This window comes from Pan troglodytes, chromosome 12 (genome assembly GCF_028858775.2).
Source record: "Pan troglodytes isolate AG18354 chromosome 12, NHGRI_mPanTro3-v2.0_pri, whole genome shotgun sequence".
Classification (NCBI taxonomy): domain Eukaryota; kingdom Metazoa; phylum Chordata; class Mammalia; order Primates; family Hominidae; genus Pan; species Pan troglodytes.
This window is the reverse complement of record NC_072410.2, coordinates 65,520,548-65,536,045: the sequence shown is the minus strand read 5'-3', so window position 1 is coordinate 65,536,045 and position 15,498 is coordinate 65,520,548. Positions and strand designations below refer to the sequence as shown.

The following is a 15,498-nucleotide window of genomic DNA, read 5'->3' as shown; positions in this document are numbered from 1 at the left end:
GGCAGATTCATTGGGTTTTGACAAATGAATAATGACATGTTATCTACCATTAAAGTATCATAAACAGTGGTTTTGCTGCCCTAAAAATCCTCTGTACTCTATTTATTCGCTCACCCTAAGCCAACTCCAGGCAACCACTGATCTTTTTACTGTTTTCATAGTTTTGCCTTTTCCTGAATGTCATATAGTTGAAATTATACAGTATGTAGCCTTTTTAGATTGGCTTCTTTCACTTAATAATATCCATTTAAAGTGTCTTCATATATTTTTATGGGTTGATAGCTCATTTTTAAGCCATGAATAATATTCCATTGTCTGGATGTACCACATTTTATTTATCCTTTCACCTAACAGAAGAACATCTTGGTTGTTTCTAAGTTTTGGCAATTATGAATAAAACTGCTATAAGCATCTGTGTGCAGTTTTTTGGGTGGGTACATTTTTAGTTCATTTAGGTAAATACCAAAAAGTGCAATGCTGGATCATATGATAAAAGTATGTTTAGTTTTGTAAGAAACAGCCAAACTGTCTTTCAAAGTGGCTGTGCCACCTGTATTCCCATAAGCAATAAATGAAAATTTTTGTTGTTCCAAATACTCACCAGCATTTGGTGTCAGTGTTTTGGATTTTCACCACTTTCATAGGTGTGCATTGATAATACATTGTTTTAATTTGCAATTTCCAAATGACATACGATGTTGAGCATCTTTTCATATGGTTACTATCTATATATCTTCTTTGGTGAGGAGTTCAGGTCTTTTGCCCATTTTTAAATTGGATTGTTTGTTTTCTTACTGTCAAGTTTTAAGAATTCTCTGTATGTTTTGGATAACAGCTCTTTCCCAGATGTATCTATCTTTTGAAAATATTTTCCTCCAGTCTGTGGCTTGTTTTCTTATTGTCTTTTACAGAGCAGAAGTTTTTCCTTTTATAAAATTCCAATCTTGCCAGAAGTGGTGGCTCACGCCTGTAATCCCAGCACTTTGTGAGGCCAAGGCGGGTGGATCACCTGAGGTCAGGAGTTCGAGATCAGCCTGTCCCACATGGCAAAACCCCGCCACTACTAAAAATACAAAAATTAGCTGGGCATGGTGGTGCATGCCTGTAATTCCAGCTACTTGGGGAGCTGAAGCAGGAGAATTGCTTGAACCCAGGAGGTGGAGGTTGCAGTGAGCCGTGATTGTGTCACTACACTCCAGCCTGGGCAATGGAGCGAGACTCTGTCTTTAAAAAAAAAAGGAAAAAAACAACCCAACTTAGATTTTTTTTATTTTTCATGGATCATGGCTTTGCTGTATCTAAAAAGTTATTACCAAACTTAAAGTCATGTAGACTTTCTTCTCTGAGCTGCAAGTTTTTGGTAGATGGTATTTATCAAATTGAGGAAGTTTCCCTCTATTTCAAGTTTGCCAGAAGGTTTTATTATGCATGAATATTGGAGTTTGTCAAATGCTTTTTCTGCGTTTATTCCTATGATCATGTGATTTTCCTATTTTAGTTTGTTGATATGGTGAATTTCATTGATTGGTTTTCAGATGTTGAACCTTGAATCTAGACTTGTATATCTATAATATCTCACTTTTGTAATGCATTATTCTCCATTTTGTTGGATTTTATTTGCTAATTTTTTGATGAGAATATTTACATATGTGTTTATAAGAGATACTGGTTTGTAATTTGTGTTTTCTTCTAATGTCTTTATCTGGTTTTAGTATTATGATAATTTTTCCTTCATGGTAAGAGTTAAAAATTTTTCTTTCTGCTTCTAATTTCTAGAATATCTTGCATATAATTCATGTAATTTTGTCCTGAAATCTTTATTAGAATTCATCAGTGAAACCATATAGGCCTAATTTGTTCTGGTAGGTTATTAATTATTAATTCAACTTATATGATAAATATAGGCTTATATATATTATCAATTTATCCTTAGGTGAGTTTTGATATTTGTGTATTTTAAGGAATTAGGTCCATTTCATCTAAATTATCAAATTTGCAGGCATAGAGTTGTTTATCATATATCTTTATTATCCTCTTAATGAACATGAAATCTGATGACCCTTACTTCACTTCTGATACTGTGAACTTGTGGTTCTTTTTTTTCCTTTTTTTTTTTTTCTTGTTTAGCCTTCCTAGAGGTTTATCAATCAGTGCTATTTTCAAAAAACAAGATACTGGTTTTGTTTATTTTTTCTATTGTTTTAATGTTTACAAATGTATTGATTTCTCCTTTAACTGTTATTATTTCTTGTATTCTTTGTGTTTTGGGTTTAATTTTCTTTTACCATATTCCACAAATTTTGCTATGTTGCACTTTCATTTGTCATCTAGTTCAAACTATTTTTAAATTTCTCTTGATATTTCTTTGATCCATGTGTTATTTTAAAGAGTTTTCTAAAAGTTTTTGAATATTCGAAGATTATTCAGGTATTTTTCATCATTAATTTCTAGTTTAATTCAACTGTAAGCTGCAAAATACTGTGTATGATCTCTATTATTTTAAATTTGCTTAGGTGTGTTTTATGGCCCAGAATATGGTCCATCTTGGTGAATGACCTAAGTGAACTTGAAAAGCTGTTGTTGAATGGAATATTCTATAAACGTAAGTTAGAAAAAGTGCATTGATAGTGCTGTTCAGCTCAGCTATATCTTTACTAATTTTTTGGCTGCTTAATATATCAAGTACTGACAGAGATATGTTGAAGTCCCCTGTTATAATTTTGGATATGCCTATTTTTCTCTGTAGGTCTACCAGCTTTTGCCTTATGTATGTTGATCTGTTGAAGTACCTATATTTTTAGGATTGTTGTGTCTTCTAGGACAATAGTCCTTTATCATCACATAATAGTCTTATTTAATCTTTGATAATTTCCCTTTTTTTTGAATTTTGATTTATGTGAAACTATTCTAGATATTTTTAAATTAGTGATAGCATGGTATATGTTTATCCGTCTTCTTCCTTTCAACTTATCTAAGTATTTGTGATTAAAGAGAATTTGTTACCCGTAGAAAACATCTAGTTGATTATTACTTTTTAGTAATCCATTTTGACAGTATTTATCATTTAATTACTGTATTCAGATGGTTAATATTTATTTTAATGTTTATTTTTTACAGTTCAATGACTTTTTTTAATGTTTCAATAGCTTTAGGGGTACAATTAGTTTTTTGTCACATGGATGAATTGTATAGTGGTGAAGTCTGGGATTTTAGTGCACCCATCCATCTCCTGAGTAGTGCATATTGTACCCAGTTTCTTGTCTTTCACCCATTTCCTACCCTCCTCCTTTTTGAGTCTCCAATGTCCACTATACCACCCTGTCTTGGTGTACCCATAGCTTAGCTCCCACTTACAAGTGAGAATGTGTGATTCTTGGTTTTCCATTCCTTAGTTACTTCACTAAGAATAATAGCCTCCAGTTCTATCCAAGTTCCTGCAAATACATTATTGCATTCTCTATTATAGCTGAGTATTATTCCATGGTGTGTATGTGTGTGTGTGCATATATATATTTCTCATGGGTTGATGAACACTTAGGTTGATTCCTTATCTTTTCAACTGTGAATTGTGCTGTGATAAACATATACATGCAGATGTCTTTCTGATTTAATGATTTATTTTCCTTTGGATAGATATCCAGTAGTGGGATTGCTTGATTGAATGGTAAATCTTTTAGTTCCTTGAGAAATCTCCATATTTTTTTCCGTAGAAGTTGTACTAATTTACATCCATGCCAACAGTTTATAAGCATTGTCATTTCACCACATCTGTGCCATCTTTTTATTTTTTTGACATTTTAACGATGGCCATTCTAGCTGAGGTAATTGGGTTGTCATTCTGGTTTTAATTTGCATATGCCTGATGATAATAATGTTGAGCATTTTTTCATGTTTTTTGGCCATTTGTATATCTTCTTTTGAAAAAAGTCTATTCATGTCATTTCCCATTTTTTAATGGGATCATATGTTTTTATCTTGCCTGTTTGTTTGAGTTACTTGTAGATCCTAGATATTAGTTCATCATTGGATGCATAGTTGGCAAATATTTTCCTCATTCTGTAGGTTGTCAGTTTATTCTGATGGTTATTTCTTTTGCTGTGCAAAATCCTTTCTGTTTAATTAAGTCCCATTTATTTTATTTTTAGTTTTGTTGCATTTGCTTTTGTGATCTTTGTCATAAATTCTTTGCCTAGGCCAATGTCCAGAATAGATTTTCCTAGGTTTTCCTCTAGAAATTTTATAGTTTCAGATCCTATATTGAAGTCTTTAATCAATCTTGAGTTAATTTTTGTATATGGTGAGGCATAGGAATCCAGTATTATTCTTCAACATGTGGCTATCCAATTTTCCTAGCACCATGTATGAATAGGGAGTCGTTTCTCTAATTTTTATTAATTGCATGCTTTGTCAAAAATCAGTTGGTTGTAAGAATTTGGCTTTATTTCTGGGTTCTCTATTCTGTTTCATTGGTCTGTGTATCTACTTTTATACCAGTACATGCTATTTTAATGACTATAGCTTTATAGTATAACTTAAGGTTGGGTAATGTGTTGCCTCCAGAATCTTTTTGCTTAGGATTGGTTTGGTTATTCTAGACTTTTTTGGTTTTGTATGAATTTTGCAATAGTTATTTTCCAATTCTGTGAAAAATGTTGTTGGTTGTTTGATAGAAAATTCATTGAATCTATAGATTGCTTTGGGAAGTATGATCATTTTCATGATATTGTTCTTCCAATCAATGAAAATGAAATGTATTTCTATTTGTTTGTGTCATCTCTGATTTCTTTCAGCAGTGTTTTGTAGTTCTCATTGTGATATATTTCACTTCCTTGGTTAAGTGTATTCCTAAATATTTTTTTTTTTGTAGCTCTTGGAAAGGAGATTAAGTAAGTTCTTTATTTCATTCGCAGCTTGAATTGTTGTTGTATAGCAGTGCTATTAACTTGTGTACATTGATTTTGTAACCTGTGAGTTTACTGAATTTATTTATCAAATCTAGGAGTCTTTTGGAGGAGTGTTTAGCATTTTCTAGGTATGAGAACATATCATCAGCAAACAGAGATAGCTTGACTTCCTCTTTTCCAATTTGGATGCCTTTTATTTCCTTCTCTTGCCTAATTGCTCTGACTAGATGATTAATATTTAAATTATTAGTATATTTATATTAATATCTACCATGTTTTAATAAGTGTTCTACTTGTTGTATTTGTTCATTGGCCTTACCTTCCTCTTCCACTGAGTTCCTTCTTTGATTTTGAGCGTAATATGTTTCATTGTATCTCCTTTGTTAACATTAAAAGTATATTTCTTATAAAAAGAATTAGTGGTTACCTTAGCATTTCTAACATATACTTATAACTAATTTAAGGCCATCCTGCAAATACCACTATACTGTCTCAGGTGTACCACAGGTATCTTACATGATTTCCTGAATCTTTCGTCCCATCTCCTCTGTCATTGCTGTAATTCATTTCACTTTTGTAATAGTAATTTTGTTGTTGTTATTATTTAAACAGCTAACTTTTAGAATGATCAAGAATAAGAAAATCAAAATTTTTATTTTACATTTATTTATTTATTCTCCAGCACTCTTGCTTTATGGATATCAGAGTTTCTAATTTATATTATTTTTCCTCTCTTTGAAGAAAACTTCTTTTAAGATTTCTCGTAGAGAAAGACTTCAATGATAAATTCCCCCTAGTTTTTGTTTGTCTGAGTTAAGTCTTTATTTCTCCATCACTTTTGAGTCATAATTAATTTAACTAGACATATATTCTAGGTTGGTGGATTTCTTTTCTCAACACTTTAAGTATTTCATTTCACTCTCTTCTTGCTTGCATGATTTGTGACAAGAAGCCTACTGTAACTTCTATCCTTATTCTTAGATGTGTATTAGTTTCCTAGGACTGCCATAACAAATTACTATAATCTGAGTGACTTCATAGGATGTACTTTCCTCTTTGTGCCTATGCCCAAATTTCCCTCTTTACAAGGACATCAGTCATTTGACTAGGTCTCACCCTAATCCATTATGACCTCATCTTAACCTGATTATCTCTGCAAAGATCCTAGTTCCAAATAAGGTCACATTAATGGGTACCAGGAGTTAAGGCTTGAATATACTTTTTCGTTGGAGACACATTTAACTAACTCACAACAATAGGTAAGATTTTTTTTTTCTTCTCTGGCATTATAGAAGATGTTCTCATTGTTTTTGGTTTTGGCTGTTTAAATAATATGATATGGCTAGTTATTTTTTTAAAAAAAACTTGCTTGGTGTTTTCTGAACTTCTTACATCTTTTTTTGTATATGATTGATTTTGGAATGCCCTTGGCCATTATTACTTCAAATATTTCTTGTGCTTTGTTATCTCTTTCCCTAGTATTTTAATCATGTGTATGTTGTTATGCACTTTGAAAATTTCCCCAAATTATTTGATGTTCTAGTCTCTGTTTTTTTTTTCTCTCTTTTCACTTGAATTTGGAAAGTTTTATTGGCCTAGTCCACTCTCAGTCCCCAGAAATTCAATTAAACTACCACTTAAATATTTATACCGCTTTATAATTAAAGTGATTTCTGCTCTAGGCAAGAAAATCTCAGCTCTGATTCTTTCAATTAACCTCTCTTGTCAGATATCATGGTGGTCAATTTGTTCTAAAACCTTATTTCTTTGATGGGTTTCAGAAAGGTCGTGGATTCTCACTGTTGTAAGTTACTTTTTTCTTGTTTTAAGGATGAAAGCAATAACTTCCAAGCTCTTCACATACTGGAGTTGCAACTGGAAGTCTCTGTTGTTGTTTCTAAAAGTTTATTATTTCACTCCTTCTGTTTGAGTACTCATTATTTTAACAAAATAAAACTATCATCTTCCTCATACAACATTCAATATTAGTGGAAACACCTACTTCACATATTCATTAATCTTGTTTTTCCTCCTGTTTCCTGCATTTCCAAGTATATTTGTAACTCTGTATATATTCATTCATTTACATCAAACTCTTCAGGTTATTCAACTTTACAAATTCAAAGTGAGCAATAGAAATTTACAAGTGTATTTGTTCTAACCATTCCTGAACTTTCTGCTAACATAAAGGAAAGATTTCCTCATTCATTTCTCTTCCCATACGAAAGTATTATATACAACCCAAACCAACAACAAATAGCATCATAAACAAAATAATGTCAAACCAATTAAATTAGAAACATGACAAGAATACTTACTGGCATAATTAACATAATTAACGAATATTTCGAGGTTCTAACATAATATGTAAATATAATAAAATTATTATAAAAGCATTAAATTGCTACATTATAAAAATAAAAGTAAACAGTTACCTCTCAACAGAAATTGTTATTATATAATTATGCAATTCTATAAAAGTTAGCAGACGATAGAAAAATTAACCAGAAAAATTAATGTCTGGTAGAAACATGGTTTCCTTCTCTGTCTCTATGTCTTTCATTCTTTCTCTCTCTTTCTACCTCTACTAGAAAAACCAGTTGTTAGTCATAAAATGGAAAGCTTTTTTTTGGTTACAATAACAATAAAATCACTAAGTATAAGATAAACAAGAAAATCCAAAAGACATAAATGTTAAAATATATACAACTTTATTACAGTAAATAACTTAGAGTAATATAATATAGTCCTACAAAGGTAGGTTCAAAAATCATCACAATATTATTAATCTCTAAATTAATACATAAATTAATGCATTTCCAGTTAAAATCCAAATATATATGTTTAACAATGTAATATAATTTGAAAATGAAAAGAATGTAAATTAAAAAAGATAAAATTTAAGAATAATGGACACCTGGTCTTGGAAGATATTAAAAACTTAAAATAGGACCGATATAATCAAAAGCTTGGCTCAGAAACTAGCAAATGCCAGGAGAACAAAATAGACAATCCACAATTTTTCTATGAGAACTCATATGGCATTTCAACTTGTAAAATACTGTTTTATTTAGAGATTTTGGAACCTTTGGTTGGCTGCTTATCTCATAGAATAGAAAGTTGGAACCCTAAAATTAGAATATAACTTCTTTAGTAAACTGGAAAACCCAAAGTCTATGAAGTAAATGATAGACAGACATATTGTATTATCAAACTGCAAAGTGTGTATGACAGATGCTGCAAAAAATAAACAGAAAATTGAGAGACAGATGAAATATTTACAACTTATGTGAAACCTTATGCATCAATAAAAATTTACTGATTTGATAACAATGTATCACAATAAAATGGGCAAATTATATAAAAAGACATGGGGAAAAAGATATATAAATGAGAAGATCTTCAATTTATATTTTAGTTAGGGAAATGCCAATTAAATCTGTAATTTAATTATTTGTAAAGCCATTGGATTGTCAGTTGCATCACTGCTGAGTCTTAGCAGGATATGAAATAATATATTGTATGAATTTCTGTTAGGAAGAAATATTGCTATTTCCTGGAAAGTGCTGAAGAAAAAAATACTTTTATAATTTTGATGATGACACAATAGAAGAAAAAACAGTGCTAATTTCTGAATCAGTTTATCTTGTCACCTATTTGATTTTCTTGGTCTCAGACCAGGGCATCTTACCCTGTCATCTCTTTGATTTTCTTGGCCTCTATCAGACTAGGATATCCCTAATCTACAATTTTTGTGTTTGTTTGTTTGTTTTTGAGACAGAGTCTCACTCTGTTGCCTAGGCTGGAGTGCAATGGCATGATCTCGGCTGACTGCAACCTCTGCCTCCTGGATTCAAGGGATTCCCCTGCCTCAGCCTCAGCCTCAGCCTCCTGAGTAGCTGGGATTACAGTCACCTGTCTTGGTGCCTGGCTAATTTTTGTATTTTTAGTAGAGACGGGGTTTCACCACCTAATTCTATAATCTTTAGTGGAAAGATGGTTAAAATAAGAGTCTCCATTTGAAGAATCTTAAATTACAGTCAATAAGAGTAAAAATATGGAAAACCATTTCTACAAAATATAATATACAATATGGGTCTTGAATGTTTGCATCATTACATACTGAGAATTCATTATATAATACTGTGTCTGTTGAGGAATAACAATGTTGTTTGTTTAATCTGGAATTGCATGTTTGGAAATTGTTCTCAGTTATAATGGTAACGTTTGAAAGGGTGACAGATTTGGCTCTAGCAGTGCTGCAAAGCCCCTTTTTTAGTATAAACCATCAAAAAACAGTAACAAACACTACCATTTTGCTGCTTATATACCTTGTCTTAAGGAAGGAAAGGGTAGAAATAAAAAGATTTCAGAATTTATGCCAAACATATGTTAGACAAAGTACTATACCAGGAAGTAATATAAAAAAATAAATTGCAGGCTTCCTCAAATAAGAAGAGTATCAAATCTCTCCTAAATTCTGGTATATTTTAAAGTTATTTATTTGTTTATTGAAATATATTTGTACTTACACTTTATTATGCTTGTTTTGGAAAGGTAAATTTGCTCCAATGTATTGATGCATTAGGGATCAATTCGAGCATAATAAATATTTCACATTTGTTTAAGCATGATTCATTTCTTGAAGTAAAAGTAGGAGAAAGCAGAAAATTGCACTCAGCTAAATCAGCCTGTATAACAATAAACAAAATACACAGAAGCACACACTTCAAACATATACCAGTTCTCTTAATCCAATGCATTCACAATCCTAAAAATATGTTCTGCTATTCTTCACATTTGTGAAGTTTTCTTTTTTTATATTAACACAAAAATACTGCCAGGCACAGTGGTTCATGCCTGTAATCCCAGCACTTTGGGAGGCCGAGGCGGGTGGATCACCTGAGGTCAGGAGTTCGAGAGCAGCCTGGCCACCATGGTGAAACACTGTGTCTACAAAAATACAAAAATTAGCCAGGCATGGTGGTGCGCACCTGTAATCACAGCTACTTGGGAGGCTGAGGCAGGAGAATTGTTCGAACCCAGGAGGCGGAGGTTGCAGTGAGCCAAGACTGCACCACTGCACTCTAGCCTGGGCGACAGAGTGAGACTCTGTCTCAAAAAAAGCCAAAAAACAGAAACAAAATAAAAGTAAAAGCACTCATTTATTATTCAAAACATGTTCAAGAGTCCTGGTTCAAAAATACCATGAAGTTGGTGCAAAGAGAAGTTTAAAGTGTTGAAGTGAAGCTTGAAATAATAAATGTTTTTAAAAAGATAGAAAAACCAAAACCTGAGAGAACATGTGATGTCTCCAAGCAGTGGACATAAAGGAACACATATGGCAGGCTATGAAAGACAAAACAATGAAAAGCAAAGAAACGTCAATAGCTATAACAATACCAAGTGCTGCAAAGTCAATAAGAAGAAAGCCTAAAGAAATGGAAAGATTATCAACCATATGGCTTGAAACTCAAACAACCTCTTTACAACCAAAGAGAAAGCACTAATTATATATGAGGATTTTAAATGGTAAGCACCAAATTCTCCTAGAATGCCTCTTTTTAGTGCTATTAGGGTCTAAGAGTAGTAGTTTCAAACACGAGTTCAATTTCCAAACCCTTCAGCTACTGAGCAAAACTGTGAGAATAGATGAGAAAGTTGCACAAGAATTACCAGTGATGATGCAGAAGTTGATTACAGGAAAAGACTATATATTGGAATTTTTGTTTTTCAGTTTCAATGGACAAGTATCATATATAAGCATATACCTCCAAAACTATATCTCAAAAGCAGAAAAATATATCCTAGGATTTAAGGCTTTGAAAGATTGCTTAACTGTCATATTTGACCAGAGGACCATGAGTTTACCCATCCACATCTGGTGTTAAAACTTTCCATCATATTTTGGATAGCCCTTCTTCCATTGCCTCACAATAATTCACTACCATTCTGAGAACTACTTCCACAAGCAAATATCAGGTCTTTTCAAGATCAAGTGCCATATTTTTGAACTGTTGATGCGTTTCTTAACCATTTAGCACATGTAAAACTATGTTACTCCTTTGAATGTAGTTCCTATCAATATTATTTAATATGTCATTGATGACATTTTGAGCGTTTTGCTCCTATTTTATTCATGAGTTCCATACTTTTTATTTACATATTTGCATAATGCAGTGATATTTAGGAGCACATATGCTGTGTTATAATTAAACGTTCTGTACAATTGAATCTCAGTTCCTCTCTGAATATTCTTTTTCTCCTCTCTCATGCTCACATTTTGTATTCTCTTCTCATCAGCAATGACCCTCTATTTGTTGACATTCTAAATTCCAAAGCTGCAACTGACTCAAATCTCTTAGCTAATAAGTAAATATAGTCACTCTGGCAAACAACATATGGCTAAAACAGGTAGTTCTTCATATTTATGCATTCAAGTTTATGTATTCAAGTATATTCACTTTAAGTTCATCAAGAAAACATTTTGTTAATTGGTTGCAGCAATAAGAAATTGTAGTGAATTGTTATTCTGGGCCTTATATTAAAATGGAATATCAAAAAAGTATTGAATTGTAGCATATACTAAGACCAAAAAAAATATTGGTATGGTCTTTATATAGTTTATAAATGTAATACAATAGGATATTTATGAAAACACTATTGAATGGAACATGTTTCAAAACTGATATTTTATTTCTATTGTAAAATGCTCACCACAAATATAAGAATTTTAAGTGGCACTTTTTTGGTGTATTGTTGCCAAATACTTCCGGATATTTTATTGAAGGTGTATTATGTTGGTTTGCATTATTATTAAAGGGAAACTTCACTATGTTGTTTGCATAAGGAGTAAAAAAACTACACAGTGATGAATATTATTAAGTAACATGTCAAGTACATGGCATAGGAAAAGGCGTTGGCTTAAAAATTAGACACTTTTTCTGTCAACACTGAGAAAGTTTTAACATTGGATTGGAGGATTTGGACTCACTATAAGACTAAAACTTTTTAAAAATCAGTAATTCATAAATAATAATAAATATGTTTTAAATATATAAGAGGGCATTCCAATCAACTTGTGTACACATTTTCTAAACATGATGGATAAATTGGTTTTATGGTCTGTGGAACACAGCACAAAATGAGCGAGCAACGCAAATAAGAGTCTTATCTAAGTCCCTCCTCTGTACCCAGGGAGACAGAAAATTTAATTAAATGGCTTGAATAAAATAAAATATAGCAGTCGCAATATATTATAAACAAGTCAGCTAGGAAAATGAGAATAAAAGTAAGAAAAAAAGTCAGAATGAGGGCTTTTTGATTATAACAATAAAAAAGCAATAGAACTAACATAACTAACTCCATTTTTGTTTGTTTAAATAACCTTTTCCCATTCTTATACATAGGCCAGGATAATTTTAGAACACTAAAATAATATACAAAAGCAGCAGTCACGTAGTTTAAAAAACTAATTCTGAAATTAAAGGAAAAGTATGTAAACAAGTATGTTTTGTTAAAGACTTGACTTAGAGGAGCACTGTGACCTGACAAAGGACAAGGAAGGAAGTTTCCAACCTTCTTGGACACTCGCTGGTGCCCAGATGTCTGTGGTTGTTTGTTTGTTAGTTACCTCTTGATCTCAATCTCTTCTCTTCCCTGGCCTTAACATAAAAAGGGTCTAAATTTTGTACTGACTTAAGGTGATATTCTAGGACAATAGTCCACTATCTTCTTGGTTTGCTGATTATCTTCTTGGTTTGCTGATTCTCCAAATATACCCGTTTTCCTCCCTACCAACCCTTGTGTCTCAAGTCTGGCTTTTGAGCAGTGAGCTGCCAAACCTGGGTTTGGTTACATAATGATATATATGACAAGTCAAGAAATCCCTACGGTTATAAGTGAATAGATGCTGGGTAAGTGATAGGCAGTTTCAATTATCCCTGTCTCCTATTATTTACATGATTCTACAGTCACCTCCTTTTGAGTGTGGACTGGACATAGTCACCTGCTTTGAAGAAATAGAATACAGAAAAAATGATTTTTCTATGATTAAGTTACAATAAAATTGTTACTTCCAATTTGCTAGTATTCTAGATATATGGCTTTTAAAGTACCTTGCAGTTTAGCCAGAAAAATAGTTATTTGGTTTATTGTAACTGTTGAGAACTCTATTTAAAATTAAATACGGCTTATTTCATGGACTGTCTGAAGTGTGTGTATGTATGTGTGTTTCATAAATGCTATAATAGTTTTGAAAATGTTTGTTAGGCATATTTTATTTTACTTCAGAAATCTTGAAAGCTTGCAGAGAAATTCATATATATTTTTGAGTGGGACTTTCTATTCTTTTCTGTTATTGTGTATGGAAGACATGCATATAAACTCATTCTGTGATTAGTTTAAATCACCATGCTCTGTTTTTAGATACTGAAAGTATGTTTCCATGGCAGTTGACTGTGGTTAGCAGAAACAGAGAAGTCAGCTATCTATAAACTCCCATGATGAGATGCCAGAAAAAGTCAAACTCTGGGAATACAGGGTAGTACAATTTATTGATTGACATAAACTTCTACAGTAATTCATCTGTTTTCCTGCCTGAATTTTTTCAAGTTGCAGCACAGTGATTATTTAATTGAGTTAATTAATTTATTTTAGAGACATGGTCTGACTCTTGCTCAGGCTGATCTCAAACTCCTGGGCTCAACAAATCCTCCAGCCTTTCAAGTAGCTGAAACTACAGATGTGCGCCACCACATCCAGCTTATTTCTGGTCGGGCAGTGCTGGAAAGATCCATGAATCTTACATTACTAATCTACCTGTTTGTTGTTCCAGTATGTTAAATCTATATTTCAATAACTGTTGACTTTTGCCAGCCTTATGTCTACTCTACCATCAGCAGCAAGACAATTGTGTAGATCAGGGTTGTCCATAGTAGTTAAAAGGTAAGAATCGCTTGGCATATGTATTAATATAGTAATTCTAAGGTCTGTCTGCCAGAAATTCTGATTCTAAAAATTGGTATGGATACCCAGAATCTGTACAGTAGATGACATTTTAAGTTAGAAATATTTAAGCAGCACTTATAAAAATGATCAGGAAGAAGAAAAGAATAACAGAAGATACCATTTAAAAAATGCATACATCTTTTGGCCAAATTCTAGAAATTTAGACTAAAATGTTTTGAATAAAAAAGTGTTAAAATAATTTTATTAAATTTTATGCTTCTTGAACTTCAAATTGAAAGCACAAGAATATTTTATTATTTTCATGATCTCTAAACGGAAATCTGAAACAAATTGATTGGAAAGGTTGAAATCATTGATTTTTCAATAAGCTGCATAAGCAAAAATAAAAATAATAAAAGAAAGAGTAATCCCAATTACAGACCAAAACATCACTTTTCTTTTGGGTAGAGCCTGAGATAGAGCATGTTAACCAAAGGGCATGGAATTGGGAACTAAATGTGGGCAGCCACCCCATGAAGAGCCACCTCTGCAGGCATAACTCAACTTGTGCCTCCTCCAGGAGAAATTAGGTGGATTTTGATATATTTTTAGAGCTGTTCTTCTCCAATGCAGCTACCAGGTCAATCACTGCATCCCCTTAGAGACAGATTGAGGAAAAGTTCAGGAAGGCCATGAATGTGTTAAGGGGCAATCCCTCCTGGGAAATAACAGAAATGGGGAGAAAATAAAGTGTTTCTTTAACATGGAAGTTAGTCAATAACCTTGTTTGCTTACCAAAGAATTATCTGTTTTAGGTGTCCTTTCTCAGGATTTCTTCAGCTCCTACACTTCTCTAATTCTGAAACACTAATTCTGAAAAATTGAGCCAGTCATAACAATTTAATTACACACACAAAGGGAGCATAACCACAAGTTAACATAAAATTATATGATTGGACTAACATGCAGTTGTTACCGCAATTATCCACTCTGACACTGTGCATTATTGCATTTCACATTGTATTAATATGTATAAAAGACAGAGGGTCAATAAATATTTAGCAGATGAATCAGAGTTGGCATCTCAAGAATATAAGGGTGATTTAGAAATTATCTTAAATAATGTAGAAGAAGCGCTATGTGGGTTCTGTAGAGAAAACAAAGGAGAGGAAATTATTTACCATCCACTCCTCACTTGGCGTATTCAGGGAATATCTAGTAGCTTTTTGATGAGGCATAGAGACAGAAGAGCATGGGGAGCTGCTTAAGAGGAGTCCTAAAAATGTGTCCAGGACAGCTTGCTGGAGTATTTATGACAAACTTAAGAATGTTTTCCTCATTTTGTGGGCCAGTAGTGTTCAAAATCTTTTTCATGACACTTATTTGTAAAAGTTTAAGAATTTAACCCCAATTATTTACATTTATATCTCTATCTTTAAAAATATAGATAACAAGTTATAAACATATATGTGTGTATATATATAATACTGTATATGTAATACTGTCAAATTGTCTAATGCTGCTAATAATTAACATATTTTTCATCTTTAAACATTAACATGCAAAAAGATTTTTGATTAAATATACAAACAGATGCCCCTTGACTTATGATGGGGTCCTGGTCCCAACAAACCCATTTTTAGTT

At 32.3% G+C, this 15,498-nt stretch overlaps 1 protein-coding gene across 6 annotated transcripts in view; it reads left to right on the top strand.

The window, feature by feature from the left end:
- Positions 1-6,053: 6,053 nt before the first annotated feature.
- The window catches only part of LOC107973470 (embryonic stem cell-related gene protein-like), a 66,450-nt gene continuing 57,005 nt past the window's right edge, over positions 6,054-15,498 (top strand). For all 6 annotated transcript variants that reach the window (XR_010149127.1, XR_010149124.1, XR_010149125.1 and 3 more), the window contains exon 1: positions 6,054-6,163. The gene's annotated coding sequence lies outside the window, so the exon portion shown is untranslated. The remainder of the gene's footprint in view (positions 6,164-15,498) is intronic.